Source organism: Meriones unguiculatus, chromosome 5, assembly GCF_030254825.1.
Source record: "Meriones unguiculatus strain TT.TT164.6M chromosome 5, Bangor_MerUng_6.1, whole genome shotgun sequence".
Lineage (NCBI taxonomy): Eukaryota > Metazoa > Chordata > Mammalia > Rodentia > Muridae > Meriones > Meriones unguiculatus.
Window position 1 is genome coordinate 131,270,187 of NC_083353.1, and position 22,069 is coordinate 131,292,255.

General features: G+C 49.5%; 1 long non-coding RNA gene across 2 annotated transcripts; it reads left to right on the forward strand.

Moving 5' to 3' along the window:
• Positions 1–725: 725 nt before the first annotated feature.
• Positions 726–5,489, forward strand: LOC132654329 (uncharacterized). 2 transcript variants are annotated; one of them, XR_009592019.1, is made up of 3 exons: positions 726–946; positions 1,635–1,741; positions 5,422–5,489. It is a non-coding gene; the product is annotated as an uncharacterized LOC132654329 (long non-coding RNA). The 2 variants fall into 2 exon arrangements; XR_009592018.1 differs by lacking the exon at positions 726–946 and adding an exon at positions 1,230–1,479.
• The last annotated feature ends 16,580 nt before the right edge of the window (positions 5,490–22,069 follow it).

A 22,069-nucleotide genomic window follows, 5' to 3' on the forward strand; every position in this document is an offset into this window, starting at 1 on the left:
TTCGAGAATGTTTTGCTAAGATCGTAGCAAAATGACAAGATGTTAAATAATTCTCAAGAAAGAGAGGGATCCATCATTTAAGTACAGGCAGCTTAGGGTTTCAAAAGCTGAGTGGGACCAGGGGGTGAAAGTGTAGCAGAGTGATGTCTTGAGAATATTTGGGGACTGGGCAAGGGAACCCCAGAGAAACCTGGCCTCCGGCTGGTCCCGCTCGGGTTACCGCAAGGGCAAGGATCCTGGAGCGAACCTCCCACCCACCACCCATGTCAGAGGTGCTCAGATAACTCTGGCGACAGTGGCCAACGCAGCGGTCACTACTTGAGAACTTGCTCTCTCTTCTTGGTGGGCCTCCTGCCACCTTCCCGGGCACACGCACACACCATAGCTGACCTGGTTTTTCTCTGAGATTCTAATGTAGTGTGTGTGGCTGATACGAAGGCTCCCATGAGTGCAAGCCACACATTAAGAGGTCTTCTCCTAAAGACTAGCACATTTCTCTGATCTAGAGAACTGAATCATGGGGCCAAACCCAAGCGTGTAGGTAGCCACCTGCTCTGTCTGACCAGGATTTTCAGAGCTCCCGAGTGGCTGGGACACAGATGGTTTCCCGTCAGCCTGGGCTGTGCTGTCAGCAGCCGCAGGGGTTCTGGCTATAGCTGACCCATTGAGAGGAGACTTCCAGAGGAGAAAGGAAAGGGGTTTTTCCTCTCACTGCTCCAGGGGCTTTTACTGTGAAAGGAGGATGACCGGAAGGGGAGAGTTCGCGCAGAAGGTCTGGCTCCGAGCACTGCTGACAGCTCACCAGCCTTGACTGACTTTCCTCAGACCCCAGGGCTTCTCTTCCTCTCACATACAACACATTCCGACGCTGGCCTGGTTCCACACCAGCCCAGAAGAGGATGGCAGCCAACAAGCAGGAAAAACTCCCAAATTGTAACTTCACAGAGTGAGCTTTTTTTTTTCTTTAATTCCCAAAATGTGTTTTCCCCAGTCCCTGAGCACAAACCTGTGGTTTTGTCTCTCCCAGCTTTCCAGCCTCTGCCTGGAGCCAAGACACTTGGCCCTCCTTCCCCTGAGTCAGAGCCTCAGCTGGTAGCTGACCCCGGGGAGCCCTGGCCCCACTCTCTCCCTAGAACCACCAGGCCACAGGGCCTCCTGCCCTCGGCCCTTTGGCAGGGTGTCCTGCCTCCTTGTTGTTTGGAAAGCGCCATCTTACGTAACTCCAGAACCTACTAAATGCTCCATTGTCTCTGCTCGGGAGCACTCAGAACAACCTATTACTGACTTATGACTTATCATCAAGATAGAATCTTCTGCCCCTTGGAACCGGCCTCACCTGCCTGGCAGTCAGCAGCCAGGCATAGTACCTGTGGTCTTTGGGGAGTTACAGGTTCAGAACAAGGTGCAGGGAATACAAAGGCAGGTTCATGCGTAGGTCAGGGCGGTTCGCTCAGTTCAGGCCGCACAGGAAAGCCATTTGTAAGTCAAGGCTGGGGCAGGCGTAAACAGTTCTGATCTGATTACTCCTTCATAATCTGATTTTGATAAACAGCTGATGAAAACGGGCGGCGTCTTGGCCCCCAGAGGAGAGGAGACATACGGGCCACGATAATCAGTTTCTCTTATCTCACCAGGCAGGGATTGATTTCAAGACTCCTATTAATAGCTCCGGATGGCAAGAACTGTGACCTCTGCCCTGGATCTTCAGAGCCTTGGGAGCGAAGTGACAGCAGCCAACTGGGTGAGGTCTTTTCGTCTATCTTTATTTTCTATGAATCTCTGATTGGCCCTTTTGGGGATTCTAGTAATTACTGTAAGCTGGCACCTCCAGAAAAAAAAAATAGACCTCTTAGGATTCAATTAAAAATTGAAGGGACCTTTGTGTGTGGTTGCCAAGGCGCCTTCCCAGAACAGGCGGGGTGCAGACCTGCAGGAATCAGACACTCCTCATGGGTGACATTTCCAGCGGGTTCTGCTGCCTCCGCAGCCCCACGAAGAGGGGCTTGGGAGGGAGGGGAAGGAGGATGGGCTCCTACTTCCCCACAGACCTGTGGTCCTCCACGGGTCCCTCGGGCCTTTCTCTCTCGTCTGGGACCAGCCAGCTATGTGGCTGGGTGTAGGCAGAAGTGGACCTCACCCCTTGTTAGTGACTTGGAACCCTCAGCAAAGCTTTCAGGATGGGTGGTGTGGGCTGCGTATGGGGGACAGATGTGCCTCAGCTTGTTGTATTTGTTTACCGAGCTTCAAAACAGGGACCTAAAGGTCTGGGGAGTGGCTCAGAGTTAAGGGTGCTGTGTGCTTTCTCAGAAGTCCAGACTCGGGTCCCCAGCATTTGTGTCCTGTAGCTCCAGGGAATCTGGTGCCCCCTTCTGGCCTGCACAGACATCCAAACACACATACTCACACAGACAGACACACTCTAAAGAAAAACAAGGTTTTAGAAAACAGAGAGCTAAAGGAACCTTCCCGTTTTGATGAGAAAGAAGGATTCTCTCAAGAATTGTTGGACACCCCACCATCAGCAATCTTTCAGCCAAGGCTTCTTGCGGGAACCACCTGCATGGCTTAACTGGGCAAAATTTTAGAGCATCTGATTCGAAGCTCCCACCCCATAAAACACAAAGAAAATCTGTTCCTCTGATTTCTTCCTTCCTCCTGACCAGCTGAAGCTCGATGAACAGGAGGTAGCTAGGTCGTTTTGATTTCCTTTGAACACAACTTGCATTCCCAGATGTCCAAGGGCTGCTCAGGTGGGCAGGCAATAGCAGCACAGGCAGAGCTGCACACAGCTTGTGGAGTTGTCCTCACCACTGCTGTCCGGCCACGGAAGGAGTCAGTGAGGCTCCTGATGGGGTCTGACCTGGGAGAAACCATCCCAGGGGCTTGGGGAATGGTTATGTCTGAAGAACAGACACAATCCTCTGAGACCCCTCGCATAGCATATGGCTCTTTCTACTGGTGCTTTGTTCACAGGCCACCCAAGAGCTGTGAAAACACCCATGACCAAAACCCAGGGGAGCCAACAAAGCGACTGTCCTGCTAGCCCTTCTTTTACATTCTTAGTTTTTTAATTGCATGTGTGTGGGTGCTTTGCCTGCATGTGTGCCTGTGCACCAGGGAACTATAATGCTTCAGGAGGCCGGAAAAGGACAGCACATCCCTGTAAGTAGGTACAGACAGCTGGGAGCTGCCACGTGAGTGCTGGGAATTGGATCCCGGTCCTCTGGAGCAGCAGCCAGTGCTATTAACTACCGAGCCATCTTTCCAGCCCCGCCCCTTCTTTTTGGTGTTGTCCCACAGCTTCTTATCTCAAAGCGCTTTGACTTAGGGAATGTCGGAGGTAGGACTTAAGGGACTCCAGTAAAAGACTATCATTGAAGCATCATTTCAGTGCAACAAGAGAAATTTAAATAAGTTGCCCAATAATAGTCTGCATATATGTGTTTATGCATATGTGTACATGTATTTTTTTCTCGAGACAGGGTCTTTCTGTGTAGCCCTGGCTACCTTAGAGCTCACTCTGTAGACCAGGCTGGCCTCAGACTCAGAGATCTGCCTGCCTCTGCCTCCTGAGTGATGGGATTAAAGGTGTGAGCCACCACCATCCATATAGCCTGCATATTTTAACACATGAAAATAATAGACAAAAGCACGTTTCTCTTTAACTAGTCTTGGGAAAGCCCCAGATGATATTTGGCAGATCCCCTCTCTGTGGGATCCCTGACAGCCAGGAAATACTGTGATAATTCTGGAATCAGAGCGTCCGGGTCTGAATTCCTGAGTGAGCTTGGGCAGACAGCTAGCTTCTTTGTGCTCCTCTTGGACCATCTGAAGGGTGTAACGATGACTTAGACCAGCACCTGGTTGGCCCTGTGTAAAGAGCACCATGAAGCTGACCCGTGATGGTGCTGGCCAGCTGTCAGTGTGATCTGGAATCAACTAAAACATGAGCTGCTGGGCACTCCCGCCAGAGAGTCTCTTGATCACAGTATGGGAGGTAGGAAGACTCCCCCTAAAAGTGGGGGTCACCTTCTGTGGCTGTGCAGATGTGGAGGAAGGAAATGCTGTTTTTTGCCTGCTTGCCCTGGTCCTTGCGGGCATGTTCATCTACCCTGTTGCTGAGGCATTGCTTCACTAGAATTATAGTCAAAATCTTTTTTTTAAGGTTGTTTTTTATTTTTATTAAGTTACCAGTGGCATTATGGTTTTTTTTAATTTATTTATTTTTATTTCATGCATGTTGATGATTCACCTGCATTTATGTTTGGGTGAAGGTGTTGGATCACCTGGAATGGGAGTTACAGTTGTGAGCTGCCATGTGGGTGCTGGCAACTGAATTCAGGTCCTCTGGATGGACAGTCAATGTTCTTAACTGCTGAGCCATCTGTCCCTGGAGCCCAGAGCCACATTCTTCTGATATAGACTGAGGGCCAGCAGCTCTCTAGGAACCCTCTGGGCCTTCAGCACCGTTCTGGGACTTCTGAGGGGTCCAGGATCGTGGCCCGGGCAATGGCAGGATTCTTAGTCTCTCCAGGAAGAGATAGCCATTGTTGGATTACCTGGACCACATTGTGCAAGCCACTCTAATAAACCTCTAATGATGTCTGTGAGTGTTTGTGTGTGTGTGTGTGTGTGTGTGTGTGTGTGTGTATGTGTGTGTGTCAGTGTCAGTTTGGTGGTGATGGGAGCTGTGGTCACCGTCCACACATTGCAGTCACACACAGCAGGAAGCCAGGAGGGCCCTGAGCTGCTGAGGTCATCCAGCTGAGCACACCACACCAGCAGTTAGTCCCTGTCCCCTGAAGTTGATGACTAAATGGCAGCCCCTGTCCCTGCTCCACGCAGACACTGCATGCAGTTCTGACGGTTGTCTTGTGTTCCTTCTTCACACATGGTTTCTGACCGGTGAGGAGGCGAAGCTTCCAAGCTGGTGCCCACTGAGAGTGATGGCAGCCAGGCCGGCAGAGAAGGCCTTGCAGGGTGAGACAGCCTTTTCTTGCAAACCCAGCTGGGACTATGATGGTTTGGACATGAATGCTCCCCCTGCCTCAGGTGTTTAATCGCCTGGTCCCCAGTTGAGGATGCTGTTTTGGGAGCCTGTGCAGCCCTGGGAGTCTCTCCAAAGGACACAGGCCGTGGGGGCGGGCGCTTCCTGTCCACTCCCTGAGTCCTGACTCCCGAGCTAGGGTGCCAGCTGCCTCGGGTTCTGGCTGCCTTTGCCTTCTCTGCCACCATGACTCTCCCCACCTAAACCGTGAGGAGATGTAAACCCTCCCTCGTCAGTCCCTTCTGTCGGTTATTTAGTCAGTATTTGGTCAGTAACGAACACACGGTCACCCTCTTCTCACCTGTCCTTATCTTTGTGCAGGAACTTGCTAGATTATAATAACACTTCCTTCTGCCTTTTTGTTTTTTTCTCAGACCAAACAAGTATAAAACACAACTTTTGACTATCCGTAACAAGACCCAAACTTTTTTAAAAAGGCAAGTACCGTATGTGTTCTTTCATGAGCCCTGCTATATGACTATGAAGTGTCCCCACAGGCTCAGGTCCAGGCGGAGTTTTAGCTGACGGACTTTGGGGATGTGACTGGGTCCTGGGGTCTCTGGTGTAATCAAGGAGCCCAAACCTTAACAGGTTTATGTTGTAACACACTGGACTGAGGAAGAAGGTGTGGCCTCACTGCGGGAGGTGGGTCAGTGAGGGGTGTGCCCTCAGGGACTAGATCCCACCCTGGCCTCCTCCCCATCCCCCACATCCCTGCTTCCTGTCCACCCTCAGGTGAGCGGTCTCTGCCATCCGACCCCGAAACCATGAGGCTCTGCCTTGAACTGGAACCAGAGCTGACAGAGGTGGCCATGGCAGCTAACACCTCTGAACTCAGGATCTAAGACAAATCTGTCCATCTTTGAAGCTGCTGAGAGGAATGCTGTGACAGAAGTGAAGGGCGCCCCCCCGCCCCGCACAGCTTTCCAGTCGTCCTCAGTCAGAGCCTGCTGAGTGTTGTGGGAGAACAAGGCTAGAACTCTGGGTGTGAAAGGGACCTCATGCTATAGTCTCCACACCCTCTCCTTCTCAAGAAGAGAAGGCAGCAAGCTCTCTGGGGAGGAGAGACAGAGGTTGGGGAGGTGGTATGCGTATGCCCTTTGACCTCTGATCATGTCAAATCTGTCACACTCCGGAAGACAAGGGCTTCTCTCCTCTGTTGCTACAAGTGACGTCCCCTCGTGGCTGTGCTGGCATCTGTTTTTAATCACGCTATGAGTCTACAGCTGATCTGTTTTAGCTCCTTGGAGTCTGCAGGGTGTAAACATACAATGCCCTACATTTAGATTCCGTCAGACGGCACTGCCAGTGCCCTGGGGTAGGCAGTGTGGCCTGGTAAGCAATGCTTTGGGAAGGGTCTCTGGACTCCAGGGCTGACCTTGACTGTCTAGGTGCAAAGTACAAAGCCTGGAGAAGCTGCCCGGAAAGGTTCTTAGCAGGGTGTCTATGAAGCGGCTTGCTCTGGGATCTGAGTTACAACTGGTGTGCGACCTCAAAGCCTACCCTGTGATGCTTCCTCTAGCAAGGACACGCCCCTTCCAACAAGGCCACACCTCCTAGCAGTGCCACTCCCACAGGAGAGTCTACGGCCATTCCCACCTACACCACCACAGGGGCCAAGACTAAATTTCCAGTGACAGTCGACTGGTCTAACACCGATGTAGTCTGAAGGCCACTTAATGCCAAGAAGGAAACGACGCAGACATAGGGGTCGAGGTTCCGGCTGCAATACCTCTGCAGGCACATCTGCTGCTCCTGGCTTTACTGTCGCTCTGTTCCACAACCACCAGCGCAGCACACCCAACACACACTGACTGGAGAATGGGGGGCTGTGTTCATGGTACAGATTCTTCCCTATCTGCACCATTTCCATAGAGGAGCCAAACAAGACGCTTAAAGCTGGAATACCAGACTTTGGAAGGAGGAGGCAGAAGAGAAATAAGCAGTGTCACTGGCTGTCATTGGCCATCACTGGCTGTACTGGCCATCACTGGCCATCATTGGCCATCACTGGCTGTCATTGGGCATCATCATTAGCCATCATTGGCCATCATTGGTTGTCGTTGGCTGTCATTGGCCATCATCAGCTGTCATCATGGACTGTGCCTCCAGAACAGCTAGCAATATTCTTCACCTGTTCAACTTAAAAATAAATTAAAAACAAAAAAGGCTGGCTCCAGCTTATCTTAGCAAGTGACTCATGTGGGCTCAGCGGGGAGGCTGGCTGTGGCCTGGGAGTGCCTCTGCCACTCCACACTGGGCCCTTGGCAGTAGGACAGGAGGCTACGGAGCTGGGCGAGGCTGGGCCCAAGGAGAGGGAAAGAATGGCATGAAACCCAATGCTGCTGCTGAGATATCCTTTCAGTAACTTAAATTATGTCCATTTCTAGACTCAGGTATCTGTTGAAAGGTGAGTGAGAAAAGCACTAGAGGAGACAATCTAACCACTTTTACCCTAACTCGAACTGAGCAGCAATAGGAGCAGTTCAGTCTGGGCTGAGGTGGGACCCCAGCTCCTGCTGCTCCTCACCTCCCTTCCCTTCCTGCTTAGCTAAAGCCTTCTGTTTCAGCTCTGCGCCTCCGCCTCTGAGGCAGGAAAAACAGAGCTAAGAAGCTGTCCCTGTGTGTCTCTGGCCTCGCCTCATGCTTTACCCAGAGTGCCTCACTGAGGTAGTCCCTAGGGGAGATTGTAGGCGGCACACGCCCTGTGAGCTTCTATCACAGGTCAGTGGTAGAGCTGGGACCATTCAGTTCTTCATGTATTTGCCATTCCAAGTCTGTGCTGGGGGAGAGCTGAGCAAACATGAACTATGTCAGGAGACTGAGGCGGATGGGAGACAGGGAGCACGGGGGAGCTGTGGTCAGCCCCCACCCACATTCAGCCCTGTGCTCACTGCGAGGCTCCTGCAGAACAGTTTCCTATGGAAGAGGTGGCAATTGGGAAGCAGAAGGAAGGCCTCCTGCAGGAGCTGGACAATGAGCCATGAGGACAGGGCTCTGGGTGGAAGCCACAGGAAAGGCACCGGAAAGTTAGGAAATAGAGGCGGAAAGGTGATGAGGCTCCTGAGCGGAGGGTTGTGTGGGAGGGGGATGTGGGTTCCGGTGCCGGTGGGGTCGTGGAGGGAATTCTGGGCTGGGGTCAGCAGTATGGGCCCCGCTGAGTGTCTAAAAGCTGTGGAGTGGCACAGAGCGCATTGCATTCCTTTGTGTCCCATTCACGCATGCAATACACATACACACACACACACACACACACACACACACACACACGTGCTCGTACTCGAGCTCATGCATGCGTTCTTACATGCACACCTGTTCACATACTCTGCTCGGGTTATGGATGGTTCATCTTTGTCAAGTTGGCTGGATCTTAGAACACCTAGGAGCCCCTCCCTGTGTGTCTGTAAAGTTTTTCGGGGCCAGACTGAGCAGAGTGGGGAGAAGAGTGAGAAAGTTCTCCGGGCACCCGCATCCACCTTTCTTTGCTTTGTCAGGCGCAGCAGCTCTGACCACTACTCCTTCCTACCCCGTAGATTCATGGCGATGCCCTTCAGCAACAATCCTTTCCCCTTCTTTCCTCAAGTCGCTTTTGTTGAGAAAAGTAGCTAGTGCAGGTTGGGCAGATGTGTTTTGATAAATAGTTGTGCTAGCTTTGCATCATATGATAAAAAGATGCATGTTATAAACAACTTGATGGAGAAAGGCTTTCTTTGGACTGTGGTTTCAGAGGTTTCTGCCTATGGCCGTTCTCGTTATTTTTTGTTTTTTGTATTTTTACTTTATTATGTTATATGTATGGGTGTTTTCCCTGCATGTATGTGTGTGCACCCCTATTTTAACTGCTCATGGAGACAATAAGGGTGCATTGAAGCCTTAGAACAGAAGTTACAGAGGCAGCACAGCATCACGGGCACGTGGGGAATCGAACCTGGGTCCTCTGGGATCACGGAGTGATCTCTCCAGCCTCTAGCTCTTACACTGTGTAAGATACCATGGCGAAGAGGAAGGTGAGCCTGAGATTTAGAGAGTAGGAAGTCGGGGGCAGGGTGGGGTGGGGGAGCAAGTGGGAGAAAGGGGCAGGTCGGGGGTGGGGCAACATGACACTTTAGGCATGCCCCAGAGCTGTATTTCCTCCAAGTAGCCCCGCCTCCTTGCTAGCCCCGCCTCCTTGCTAGCCCTGCCTCCTTGCTAGCCCCGCCTCCTTGCTTTCCTGGTTTCCCAATAAGGCCGCCCAGGTATGAATCCATGAAGGGTTGCTCCTCTGACTTTGCCGGAACACCCATGATCCAATCACCTCCTCCCAAATCTACCCGTAGGCATTTTACAGCGGGCCAGGCCTTCAATCCTGAGCCTCCTGGGCAACACTTCCTATCACTGGCTATTGCTTCAAAATTGACATTTGGAAAGTTGGACACTTTCTCAGAAGTAGGACAGGAAGGGCTGGGTTGGAAAACAATGTGAGCATTTCTTTGAATCCCTTTAATAAAATCAATGCCTGCAATGGAACAGCGCTGCACACAACACGCCTGACGCTGACCTTTCAATGCCAGCCTTCAAGACATCATGTCATGGCTGAACTGGGTCATGATGGGAAAAAAATATGCAATGCTTTCCCACTGAACGCAACACACATATGCACACACACGTACACACACAGACACACACACAGAGACACACACACTTGGTAAGAGAGGGCACAGTTTGGCTTGAAGAAGCGAAACCCTGGAATTCACCACTGGCACGGCTATCTGTGTTTGCAAAGGGCACAGGGCTCTCTAAGGGGGCCAGACAGGAACCCTGCTCCTATTTACCCACAGTGATCTCTCTCTGACCTGGGGGATCACTGACCCTTGAGAAAATCCACTCCCTGGAAGGACTCAAAGCATGTGAGTTCTCTGGGGTGTCAGCAGTGGAATTCTTAGAAACACTTTTTTCTTACGTGATGTTCTGCTTCCCTGTAAGAGAAAAATCCTAGAGGAAGGAAAGGATAATTTTAATTATGAAATTTTGGATGTGTCCAATATGGCTGCACAAGGCTGGGGTTTTGAATACCTCTTAGGTAGAGACATTCTCTGCGTCTCTCCTACCCACAGACGCTCTTGTTTAAAACAAATGTTCACAGGAGGCAAGCGAATTCCTTTCAAAGAACAAAAAGCAAAAACAGGCAAAACTAATGTCCATAAAACCACGGTGGACTCTATCCTGTTCAAATACAAAACACACAAAACATGAACTACTTGGAAATATATTGTTAAATGTATGTTTGTTATATCTATTTAGATTATTTAGAAATATTTGGACTAAAGAAATAATAAGCATCAAAATAAAACAATTAGCTGGGCGTGGAAACACACACCTGTAATCCCAGCGCTCAGGGAGGCAGAGGCAGGCGGAACCCTGTGAATTCAAGGCCAGCCTGGTCCACAAAGTGAGTCCAGGATAGCCAAGGCTACACAGAGGAACCCTGTATAAAAATAAATAAATAAGCAAACATAACAATTAAAATAGCAGCAATGTCAAGTATCCGGGTATTTGGAGAAGAAGCTGCTATGACCAAGGAAAGGCTGACTTTGAAGGCCATGGGCCCGCCCTAGCATTCACATTCAAGGTCACCAGGGCCTTAACAAGTTAGCCGTTAAGGCTTCGCTTCACCTTCTGTTTCCCTCCTGTGGATGGCTGCTCTGGGATCAGAAATCTAAGGCATGCAAGCTTGCTGCTTTTATTGCCCCTCAAGCACCTGTGTACTACATTTTGGGTCCTGTAAGACAAAATGGGCTTTGAATGGTTAAGTCCAGCATCTTTAGACGGGCGACTGAACTGGGTTACCTGGGTGGACACAGATGTTCTCAAGAAAAATATGAAAGGAAGGATTGACACAGAAAAGGACAAGATGGCCCAGGCTGGCCACTCCACACTGCCCATCCATGGCCTCCAGCTATCTGGCAACAGCTCAACGCTTATTTTACCCACTTACCAACAAAAAGAAACCAAAGGCTGGAAAATTCAGTTGTGTTCTAATCATGGACAATCTATTGAGTAAGAGGATCAGCTTCAAAATGGAAACAGCACCAAGTTCTAACCCTGACGTTTCCACACTGACTCTGAGAGCGTTCGGATGATTAAATAAGGCAAATGATTAACTGTCCCCAGGCCATCGTCCTCGGTTCAGAGTGGATGACAGTAGCCAGCGTGACTCTCCCCTGTAGCATGAAGGCTATGAGCACTGGTTGAACATTGCATGGTGGGGAGGAGGGGCCAGTCAGCCTTGAGCACACGCTTAGCATACAGGAGAGCTCTGCTTCTGGCCTGCCCTCTCGGTGTGTGGATTTGATTCTTTGTTATTACTTTCTGGCTGTTTTGCCTGCATTTATGTTTGGGCATATGTGTGTATGGCCAGAGCACTGGAGACCAGAAACCAATGTCAGACTGCTGGAACTGGGGTCACAGGTGGTTGTGACTGCCTTGTAGATGCTGGGAATCCAACCTGGGTCGTCTAGGAGAGCAGTCATTCTCCTAACTGCTGGGCCATCTCTCTAACTGCACCCTTTCAGTATTTAGTTGACTATTTCCTGGAGCACAAAACTGCCAGAAAAAAGTACATACACTGTGAATGTCTAACTGATAAAAGAATGCATCAATTGAAAACCCAGATTTTCAGCCAGGCCGCTAATACCCAGAAGCCCTGGTTGCCCCACCCACAACAGCGCTTTTGCTGCTCTCTCCCTTAGCAGCATTTCTTTGCATCTGAATGGTAACCACTATTTAATTTTTAAGTCTCTTAATTTACATGGCAAACATTTCCTTGCTTTGATTCTAATTCTGTCAACAGAGAAAAACGGTTATGTCCAGACTTGGGAGCTTATAGTCACCCAAGAAAGTTTGGGGGGTTGGGTTCTCCTTTGTCCAGAAGACAGAGGATAGGAACAAGTGCAGAGACAGCTGCTCCCCAGCGGCTTGCAGGGTTGGGAAACTGAGGCTTGTTCCTGCCTCCCTTCCTTTATGCCAGCTATGGTGGGTGACACGTAAGAGCAAGACACGCACGCCTCCTTTTAGGATTGCTTTCCAAGTCAGGCGTGTGAGCACACCCAAGATGTGAAGAGTCAGGGACATGCTTGCGCGTTCCTTCCAGGGCTTGGCTTGGCGCCGCACAGACGTGCTTCCATCATGTGTGTTAATTGTTACTACCACCTAACGTTGCCCTCCCACTCTGAGTAATTCCCTCAGTCTCTCCGTGACACGAGAGGTCAACAAGAGAAACACAGAAGGAAGCTGACCGCCCTGGAAGGGAGCCGGAAAAATAAAGAAATCTAAAGAGATCCCAAGGAAAAGCTTCAAATTCCTAACTACCCTTTAAGAAGGGGGAGGGGTACCGGGGAGGGAGAGGGAGGACTTCACAGGTGTTTGCAGGTGGCATGTTCAGACCTCCCACACTCATATTTTGGCACATGTGACCTGAGGCCCATCAATAACGTCAACTTTATTTGAATTGTGAGGAAGTCAAGGAAGTGGCCTGGAAGGTGACAAAAGATGACCTTAAACACGGAAAATTATGATCCTCCCCTGTTGTGACACCAGGAAGATCTACTCATCATACGAGTACCTAATAACAGGAGCCTCAACGTTTGTGAAACAAATAGGCCAGGGCTAGACGGGAATACAGCTGAAGAGTTAAGGGCGGAGGTTGCAGAACCATCCTCGCAGCGAGTGGGAACACTTCACAAGAAGCCCAGGGGCGTGGAGGACTTGGCAGCGTGCGCGGCTGGCTGCCTCGGGTACTGGGTGAAAATTAGTTTCCCAGCTACTGAACATACGTTCTCCCCGGGCAAACAGGGGTAACCATGGTAAGTGGGACCCTGGGTAAGTCTCAGTGGGTTTAGAAGATTAAGATCAAGATTAAGGTTAAGGACATCCTCTAATCACGTCATATAAGAATCAGAAACAGAAATCAGAGACCTCCCAATTACCGGGAAATTAAACATACTCTCAACAGAGCACAGGGAAATGCAGAAACTGTTATTAAGAAAAGGAAGCCAGGCTATAACATAGAAATCTGTAACGGCTCAGGCAGCCATACTTACAGGGAATCTTGTGTCTTTTGTGTGTGTGGTTACAGGAGTGGTTTCCCAGTCCTGGGGAGCAAACGCAGGTCTGGTCTCCCACTTTCAAGGCCAGCAGTCTGTGATGAGCTGTACGCCAGCTTTCAGATTCATGATCAAGTGCCTACACCAAAGAGAAGAAAGCTTTAAATCGGTGAGATTAGCCTTCACTTAAAGACATTACAAGACAACTTTTAGTGAACAAGAAAATTAATAAACTTGTAACTACTTGATTATTCTAGTTTGCTTCCTATGGTTGTGATAAACACCAGTACTTAAGGCAGCTTGGGAGGATAGGGCTTGTGTCCCATGGCAGCGCAGAGTCCTTTGGGAAGGGAAGTCAGGCCAGAACTCTAGGCAGGAACCCGGACAGAAAGAGGCACATGCTCCTTTTGTCCTTTTGGGGAGCATAACCACCAATCCGATAGACACCAGGAGGATGTTAAGGAAAGGTAATAATTAACCCATGCCAACAAGTTAAAATGTCAGGAATTTGATTTAGTAAGAAATAAAATGTCTGAATAAGTAAATAAATTTAAAATTTTAAGTTGAAAGTTTTCTCCCTAAGAGAAGCCCAGATTTAGACACCAAATTCTCTCTATGTTTAAAGAAGTAGGCACTAGTCTTTCATCTTTTTTTCCAGAAAGTATAGGAATGAACACTTTTCAGTTCTAAAGTCAACATTATCCTGATAATAAAGCCAAATAAAAACTTCATAATAAAAGAAAGTTACACATTAATAACACAAATGAGCATAGGCCTAATAATTACTACCACGACAGTGGCAAACTAAATTGAGCAATTTGTAAGATGAGGTGAGTGCTAAGACAAATCATGATGTACCTTAGAATATGCAGACAGCTGAGATACGAAACCCCACACGGAATAATGGTGTGAGGACAAATAAGACCATCTCAATATGTAAAAGGAAAAGCACTTGACAGAACAAGTTCATTCCTGATTTCACACTGTGCACAGGGGCACATGGCTCAGCCTCGCTCTATCACAAACTCCTGTCCTAGTGAGAGCCTTTCATCCCAAAGCCAATGAGGTCAGACCTGGTGGTACGTGTCTGAACTCCAGCACTTGAGAGGCAAAGGGAGGTGAAGCTGCATGAGTTTGAGGCTAGCCTGGTCTACAGTGTGAGTTTAAGCCATCCATGGCCACATAGTGAGACTTTGTGTTTTAAAAAATGAAACAAATCAAAAGACAAACACAGGAGGGTTGGGGCTCGGGTGCTGAAGGCTGTGCCTAGGGCTGGCCACTGGCTGACACACCCACGTGTGTAACACGTCTGTAACAGCATCACATGAATATGCACTCATCTACGCAGACGCGCAGAGCTTCTGCAGGCGAACAGAGACCTTTCTGTCGATCCGTGTTGGTCACAGGAGTCTGACTTTACTGCAGTGACGTAGGGCTATTGATTGTAAGGCTCACCTCAGCGTGGCTTTTGTGAAACTGCAGAAAGGCTAAGGCGCTGAGGTCTTCTCGGGGGAGTGCTGGAGATTTGTGTTACTGCCTTAGATCGGTGCACATTAGGTTTGCTCAATCTGCCTGTACTTAATTTCTCCATTGATTTAAAACGAAAAGGAAGAATGCTCCGTGATGGTACAAGCCTGACCTGTTAAATGGCCCTGTGACAATTCCCTCTATTTCCCACTCTCTCCGAGCAGCTTTCTGTCCCTGCTGCCCCAAGTCGCCTCTGCTCACGCTGCGCCCTCTAGCCCTGGGTGGTATCTTTGGCCTGTGTGGCTTGGTTGATGTTCAGAATGGCTTCAGCGTACTCGGAGGAGCACACATGATATGGACAGGTCATTTGGCTCCTAGGGCGTGAGAAGCTCGTGAGGGCTTTTGTCAGACGGGGGCAGTTCTCCAGTGCATTCAGAGCCTGTCTCCTTTGCCTTCTTCACTGAAAGCTATGAAAGATGTTGTGATCCAAAATTTTCCCATATAGGGGGTCCTTGGGGTGTATATACTTCAGAGCCAGCCTTATTCGGGGGGAAATGGGGCTTCACTCACAAATCCTTCAACTGGTATTTTTTTCAGTATTCTCTCTGTGTGCCAGGACTGTTTGAGGTTTGCAGGTGCCGTGACACACACACAAGCTCTCTGCATCGCAGCTGGGAGAAATAGTTCACAGACAGGAGCGCGCTAACGTTACTTCCACACGGACTTTGTAGTTCCCTGAAAGGCAGGACAGGAGGGGATGCAGGCGGCAGTTCCAGTGTGGGAAGGAGCAGTCACGACTTCTCTGACAGGACACTGGAGTGTGCTGGAGGAAATGAGAGACGAGGAAAAGCAACCCAGGCAGAACGAACAGAGAACGCAGGAGGCAGGCGCAGGCTTGGCGCGTGCGCCAAAGGAAGGCAGAGCATGGCTGTGGCAGAGGGGGCAGGCGGTCCGTGATGTCCCTTGACTGGGTGGAGGGACATAGCATGATCCCACTCCAGGTGCCAAATCTGTACTGACTCAGCAGGCCAGAGGCTGAATAAAGGAGACCAATTAGGACACTGCGCCACAACCAGGCAAGAGGTGATGGTGGCTTGACTTGGGGTGTTACTGATAGAGAGGAGGAGCAGACATGCTCTGGATGTGTGTCTCAGGGAGTGCCAACAGGATTAACTGATGATTAGATACGGGGAATTGAGAGACTCGGAAGCGCCAGAGATGATTACTTTAATCATTTAGCAAGAGTTAATGTAGTAATTCTACGCTGGGCACTGGTCCAGGTTCATGGCAAGCGCTGATCATCTCATCTTGGCAATAGCCCTGTAAGACACACACTATTTTCGTCCTCATTTCCCTCCTTCAGAGGATGGGCTCTGAAAAGCCAGAGGGTGAGCTGGCCTTTACTTAGGGAGGGGAGACACTGGCGGGTTCAGGGCGGCAACTAAGGTGATGTTACAGTTGAGATGACTAAAGCAGCTTCCCAAGGATACCAAGGAGGCGTCGATGATGGAGGCCTGGCCCTGAGGAGTGTGGTCAGAGCCGGAGATGTGTGCGCAGGCATTGTCCAGTCCAGGGGTGAATCAAAAGCCAGGAAATGGAAGAAGATCCTTAAGGGAGTATAGCTACAGGAGAGAAAGCGAAACCTTGCAATGCTTGAGTACAAAGAAACAAGGACAGGTACTCAAAGAGGGCAAAGGAGTGGTGCAAGGCCTTGGCATCTTGGCAGTAGAGCTGAGCAAGGGATTGGAGAAGGAAATAAATGCAGGTGTGAGATGCTACAGGTTGGTCAAGTAAGAGTGACCAGAAAGCTTCCTGGCTTCTTTGAGAAGATCCATTTCATTAAAAGAGAAGTGAACATTTGGGTGTAATGGACGACCCAGAGAAAGAGACCAGGAACCAATAAAGAGTAAATAAATATAATTCTCTTGAGGTCCTGCCTCTCTTCTCTCATTCCTCCTTCTTCCTTCTCCTTTCCCTTCCCCTTTCCTCTTCCTCCCCCTCCTCTTCCTCTCTTCTTCTTCCTCCTTCTTCTTCTCTGTCTTCTTCTCCTCCTCCTCTGCCTCCTCTTCCTCCTCCTTCTTCTTTTTCTTGTTTTTGTGATAGTCTGCAGCCTGGAATTCACTATATAGCCAAGGCTAGCCTTCAACTCTTTGCAATCCTCTTGCCTTTTGAATACTAGGATTATAGATAGGAATCATAACACCTGGCTCAAGGCATTTTCTATATAAAGAAATATGAGAGGATCCAGAAGTACATGTAGGGTTGAGGAAGTTTATTTTGTAGGTAAGTGAAATAAAAAGATACTTCTATACAGATAAACTTGGCCAAGAATTAAAAACAAAAGCATATATTGAAATGAGAGCGGGAGATGAAGTGGAGTCAGTGGGAGACACAGGGTCATAAGGGCGGGCTTAGATTTACACAGAAGCAGAGGACATCCATCCGAAGCAAAGGGGGAGGAGCAGGCTGTCTGTAGAAAGTCCGTTCATGTGGGGATGTGGTTGTTTGTGGATGGTCTCTTCTTGTTGCTTCCATTTTCTCAGTGAAACAATGGCTTGTAAGCTAAGAGAGGAAAAAAAGAAGTACTGGAGTTTTGGGGAGAAAATGGGGCCATCATCTAAAACTTATCCAAACTACGGGTCAACTCACCATTCCAGTCTCCTTCTTGTCTTTTAGGAGGCAATGTAGACACTGAGCTGTCCACCTACTTCCTGACTGGTCAGCATGGCGTACCTGGACCAGGTTACGGAAGCAGGAAGCCAACTGAGTGACTCTCAGGAGTCAAGATGCTGTTTTTCTTGGGAAATCTAAATTTTACTTCCCTCTGATTTTAAAAAGAAAAGGACGTCGTTAAATGCATAGCAGAGTTATGCAGAGCATAACTAATCTGAAATGCTTTGCAAAGGTTCTGCATGACTAAATCCATGTATCAGGATTGGATTATTGGTTTTTCCTCAAATCACTCCTCTCCTTTTTTTCTCTCTTAGACATAAGACATAAGCAGGGCCTTTGTGGCCATCACGGAGTGTGGGCAGTGTGGGCAAGCTCAGGGGGCAGCGATTGCCGTGGACTGGGAGTTGTGACACTTGTGCCTTTTCTGTGCCTGTCAAGCTTAGGTATCTATAACTTACTTTGATTCCTCTTCTGTAATGATTGCTAGGCAAGAACATAGTCACTGGCCATTTCTTCCACCATGGTGAGAAAAGAATCTCTATAGTGTTTTCTTTTTCAAAAACACAGGGATCTGGTAACCATCAGCAGGGCAGGAGGGTAAGGTTCCCAACGTCCTGGCGTATCCTTGAAGCCTGAGTTTGCCCTCCTGGCCCCAGGCTGTGAGCTCGCCACGAAGAAGTCAGCTCTCTGATGAGTTGGTAGGAAGAGACTGGGCTTGTTCAAGGGCCTGCAATGGCAAAGCAAAGAGCACTGGCTTCCTCATTCCATCCTGGGATTATGTGAAAGGGCTTCGTTAGAGCTGGATGGGAGACGAAGGGACAGGAGGGGACAGAGAGGGACAGGAGAGGACAGAGAGGGACAGGAGGGACAGAGAGTTGTTGAATCTGACCTGGGGCTAGTTACAAACAGGTTACTCTCAGCAAGCCCAGAGTTACAGAGACTTCCATGCTGTGTTAGGCGATGAGGGGGTTAAGGAAAAGGAGGGGACATTCCGATGTCACTGGAGGGGTGGCAGGTGCTTCAGATGAGGTGAATCTAAGGATGCCTTAAGGATCATTTAATATCTTCATTGTCTGTTTAGGGTTAAAATGTGAAATTCCAGGCAAAGAGAGAGGGTGCGTGTCCCTAGCACCTTGATGTGGGAAGGTGTCCTGTCCCACAGAGACTCTTCCCTGTTTCTGTAAATCTTGTGGTGCTCACGCAGGTTATGAAATTAAATGAAGCGACATGTCACAGGAGGTGCAGGCACATCGCAAAGGCTATCACTCTTAATCACGCGCTGTCACCGAGGCCTGGAGAAAGAGCAGGCTGCCTCGGAAGACTTGTCTCTACTTGTTATCTGATCTGGAGAACGACTGTTACCCGCTGTGCTCTGACGCATCACACCAAATGCTTCATTCCCGGCCGCCAGAGTGAGGGTGTGTGCGAGCGTGTGTGGATATGTGTTTGTGTGTGTGTGCCTATGTGTGTCTTTGCATGTGTATGGATGTGTGTGTGTGAGTGTGTATGTGTGTATGTATTATGTGCGTGTGTATATACGTGTATGTATGTGTGTTTGTGTGTGTATATTATGTGTATGAATGCATATGCATGTCTATGTGTGTTTGTATGTGTGTGAATTATGTGTATATTTGTATGTGTACATATGCATGGGTGTATATATGTGTGTGCAACATGTATGTGTGTGTCTGTGGATGTGTATTTGTATGTGTGTTTGTATGTATGTATATGTGTATACCTGTATATGTGTGCATGTATATGTGTATAGTATGTGTATGTGTGCATATACATGTGTATGTATGTGTGTATCTATGTGTACATATATGTATATGAGTGTGTACGTGTGTGTGTGTTTCTAAAAGATTCTCCAGTTCTCTGTGATTATCCACCAGTCACCACCGTTCTGTCCCATTGACACATATCCTTCAGATTCAGGCTGCCGTCCTTCCAGTTCAGGGGCCGTGGGAGGTCAACGTCCCCACAGCTTCTGTTTTTCTTGGCAACAGTCAGAGGTCTTATCACCCCTTCTTGGGCTGAATCTTTGTGAGAGCAGCTCAGAGACCCCAAATCGACCTGCTGGATGACTAGATCACTACAGACCAGAGACAGCTGATGGGCCGGATGAGATGGATGGGGAAGCCACGGAGGCATGGCAAAGGTGTCTGAGCCTCCGGGAGCTCCTTGGAATACCGCTGCATGTGTTGTTCTTCCTGCCCTGATGGAAAGGCATCCTGGGAGCCCAGAACCACGAAGCTCTGAGGCAGGACAGTGTCCCAATGGAAGGGCACCCTGACACTCAGGAGGCAGGAACCAGGGCCTGAGGGGAAGCCTCCTCATCAGAGGCTCGCAGCCCTGAGGGAAGCCAGTGCTGGCTGAGCTGGAGAGCTGCAGTGTAAGAGTTTCTATTTCTGCTCCTCTTCTTCAGTGTTGCGGCTCCTGGGGGACAGGGGGTCTTCCCAGCTGAGCTCAAGAGCCTCAGTCTTCTCTTCTGCTCTCTCTTCCAGTGAGAAAGTCACAGCAGGCAGCAAAACTCCAGGGGTAGGAAGGGCTTATATAGGATTTCTTAGGGGCGGAGCTTTCCAGGGTGAGGGTTGGTGGGATTTCAAGTCCTGGGGTTGGGGAGCTCAGGGATTGGTGGGGCCTAGGTGCTTTCAGGTCTTGAGGGTTTACAAAGTATACAAAGTGTACAAAGCCAGCAGTGTGTGGAGGACAGAAGCCCAGCACCCTGAGCAGTGTGTGGTGGAGGACAGAAGCCCAGCACCCTGAGCCCTCCTGATGTGGGCATGTGTGACTCAGTCTTTGCTCCTTGGTGAGCAACTCAATCCCCAGCCTCCAACCACACACTTGATTCCCGTGGCAACCACACATCCTCCCTTAGAGACTTTCTCAAAGTCTCCTCGTTAACATAAATTCATAAACGAGTTCATTATGAATAACAAAAGACACTTAAACTTCTATCATCCAGGAAGTGTTCATTGTTTCAGGTCTCTGGAACTGAGGCTGAAACATGCATTTCTTACTATATTGACATCACAACACACAGCCCGAAGACTCAGGCATCGTCCGAAGAGAGAGGGAAGCCGTGCGCGGTGGGGGCACACAGTCGTGCTGCCCCCTTGGCCATGTACACAAGTCAAGGAGCTATAGTTTGGTGTGTGTTTTACTCATCTCTGGTTTGCCCAAGACTCAGGCACCCTTAGGCAACTAATGAGGAAGACATCTTTATTTTACCAAAATAGTTTTCAGGTTCCAGAAGAGTGGAGACCATATGACTAACTGAGCACAGCAGGCTGCTTCAGAATCCCTCAGAGGAAGGAAACAATGGACAAAATGGGCCCCTGTCCCCAGGGCTGGGCTTCAGAAGCCTGTGGCCACACGGTCTGTCTCACACTGGCCTAGCCCTGGGAAGTGAGTGGGTGTGCTGGCGGCTTGCGCTTGAACCTTCGGCAGCTTCCCCCACCCCCGACGCCTCCATTTGAATCTTGCAGCTGTTGAACTGCTTATGTGTCTTCCGTGTTTCCATTTCAAACTCAGAGAGCGTGGAAAAATACACACAGCCGTGCAGAGAACCCTGCTGGGCACCAGGTCCTCTTGTCAGAACTGGGGCAGCTGCCCACAGACCTGGCCTGGCAGTGTCAGCCACTCACATTGCACGTGCTTTGACCTGTGGAAAAGGCTCAAATCCCATCACACCACTCACAGCCTGTAATCTGACCGGGTAGCTGGGGATCCTCTCCTGGCTGACATGCTAATTTGCAGGATGCACCCGCAGAGGCGCGCGTCCTACACAAGCGCCCAGAGTGCGGGGCACCCCACGCTGTCACCTGGCTCTTTGACCCCTGGCAGGCGACTGTGCTCCTTGCTGAGGCATGCCAGAGTCCGCCCTGTGTCTGCAGGTTAGGCTGTGCAGGGGTTGTCAGCGTCTTTATTTAGCCATGGACCAGTTCCTCCAGCAAGATCAGACACGAAGACTGATAGATACAGAAACAATGAAGTCTAGAGCTACCTGGCATGAAGCAAAAGCAAACGATCGATCCCTAGGCTGGGCATCTTCCATCCCACTGAAACCAAACCCTCACACACTCCCTCCCCTGCCACATCCATGCTCTCACACATATACACACATACATGTAACAAGAACTTTGGTTGTTGTCTTGGAGGTACATTGCCTCTGTCTGCTGAACTAGGCCAAGTCCTGGAAGCTTCCAGCCCTTGTCCAATCTAACCTAGAATGTTTCCAGCCTCTGGGACTCACTGCTGAATAAGCTCACCCTTTCTTGCTCTTTCTGAGCTCTGGGCTGGCTGGTTCAGCTCAGCTGTTCTGGCTCAAACTCCTCTCCCAGCTGACTGATTCAATCTGGTTTCTCTGAATTACTCTGCTTGGCCTCAAGCTAACTCCAGCAATCTGCTCTAATCTCCTGGCTCCTTCTCATTCTCTGGCTCAGCCTGTCTCCACCTGAGTTCTCTCTCTCTGCATCTTCTCTCTAAAAACTGCCTCCTTTCTCTGCATTTTCCCTTAAGTGGCTTCCCTTTCCTCTCTCTTCTCCAGAGAATTGGGCGTATCCTATTCTGTCAAGTCTTTGATTTGTAACTGTTTCTGCTGTTTAGACATCACTTTCAAACACAGATGCTTCCTTTTACATGCTAACTTTGCCTCCATTGTTTGGGATTAAAGGCGTGCACCACCAGGCCTGGACCTAAGCTTTTCTTTACCTGAAACTTGCTCTATGCCAGGCTGGCCTTGAAGTCAGATCCGCTGCCTCTGTCCCCTGGATTAAAGCTGTGTCTATATTCCAGCCAA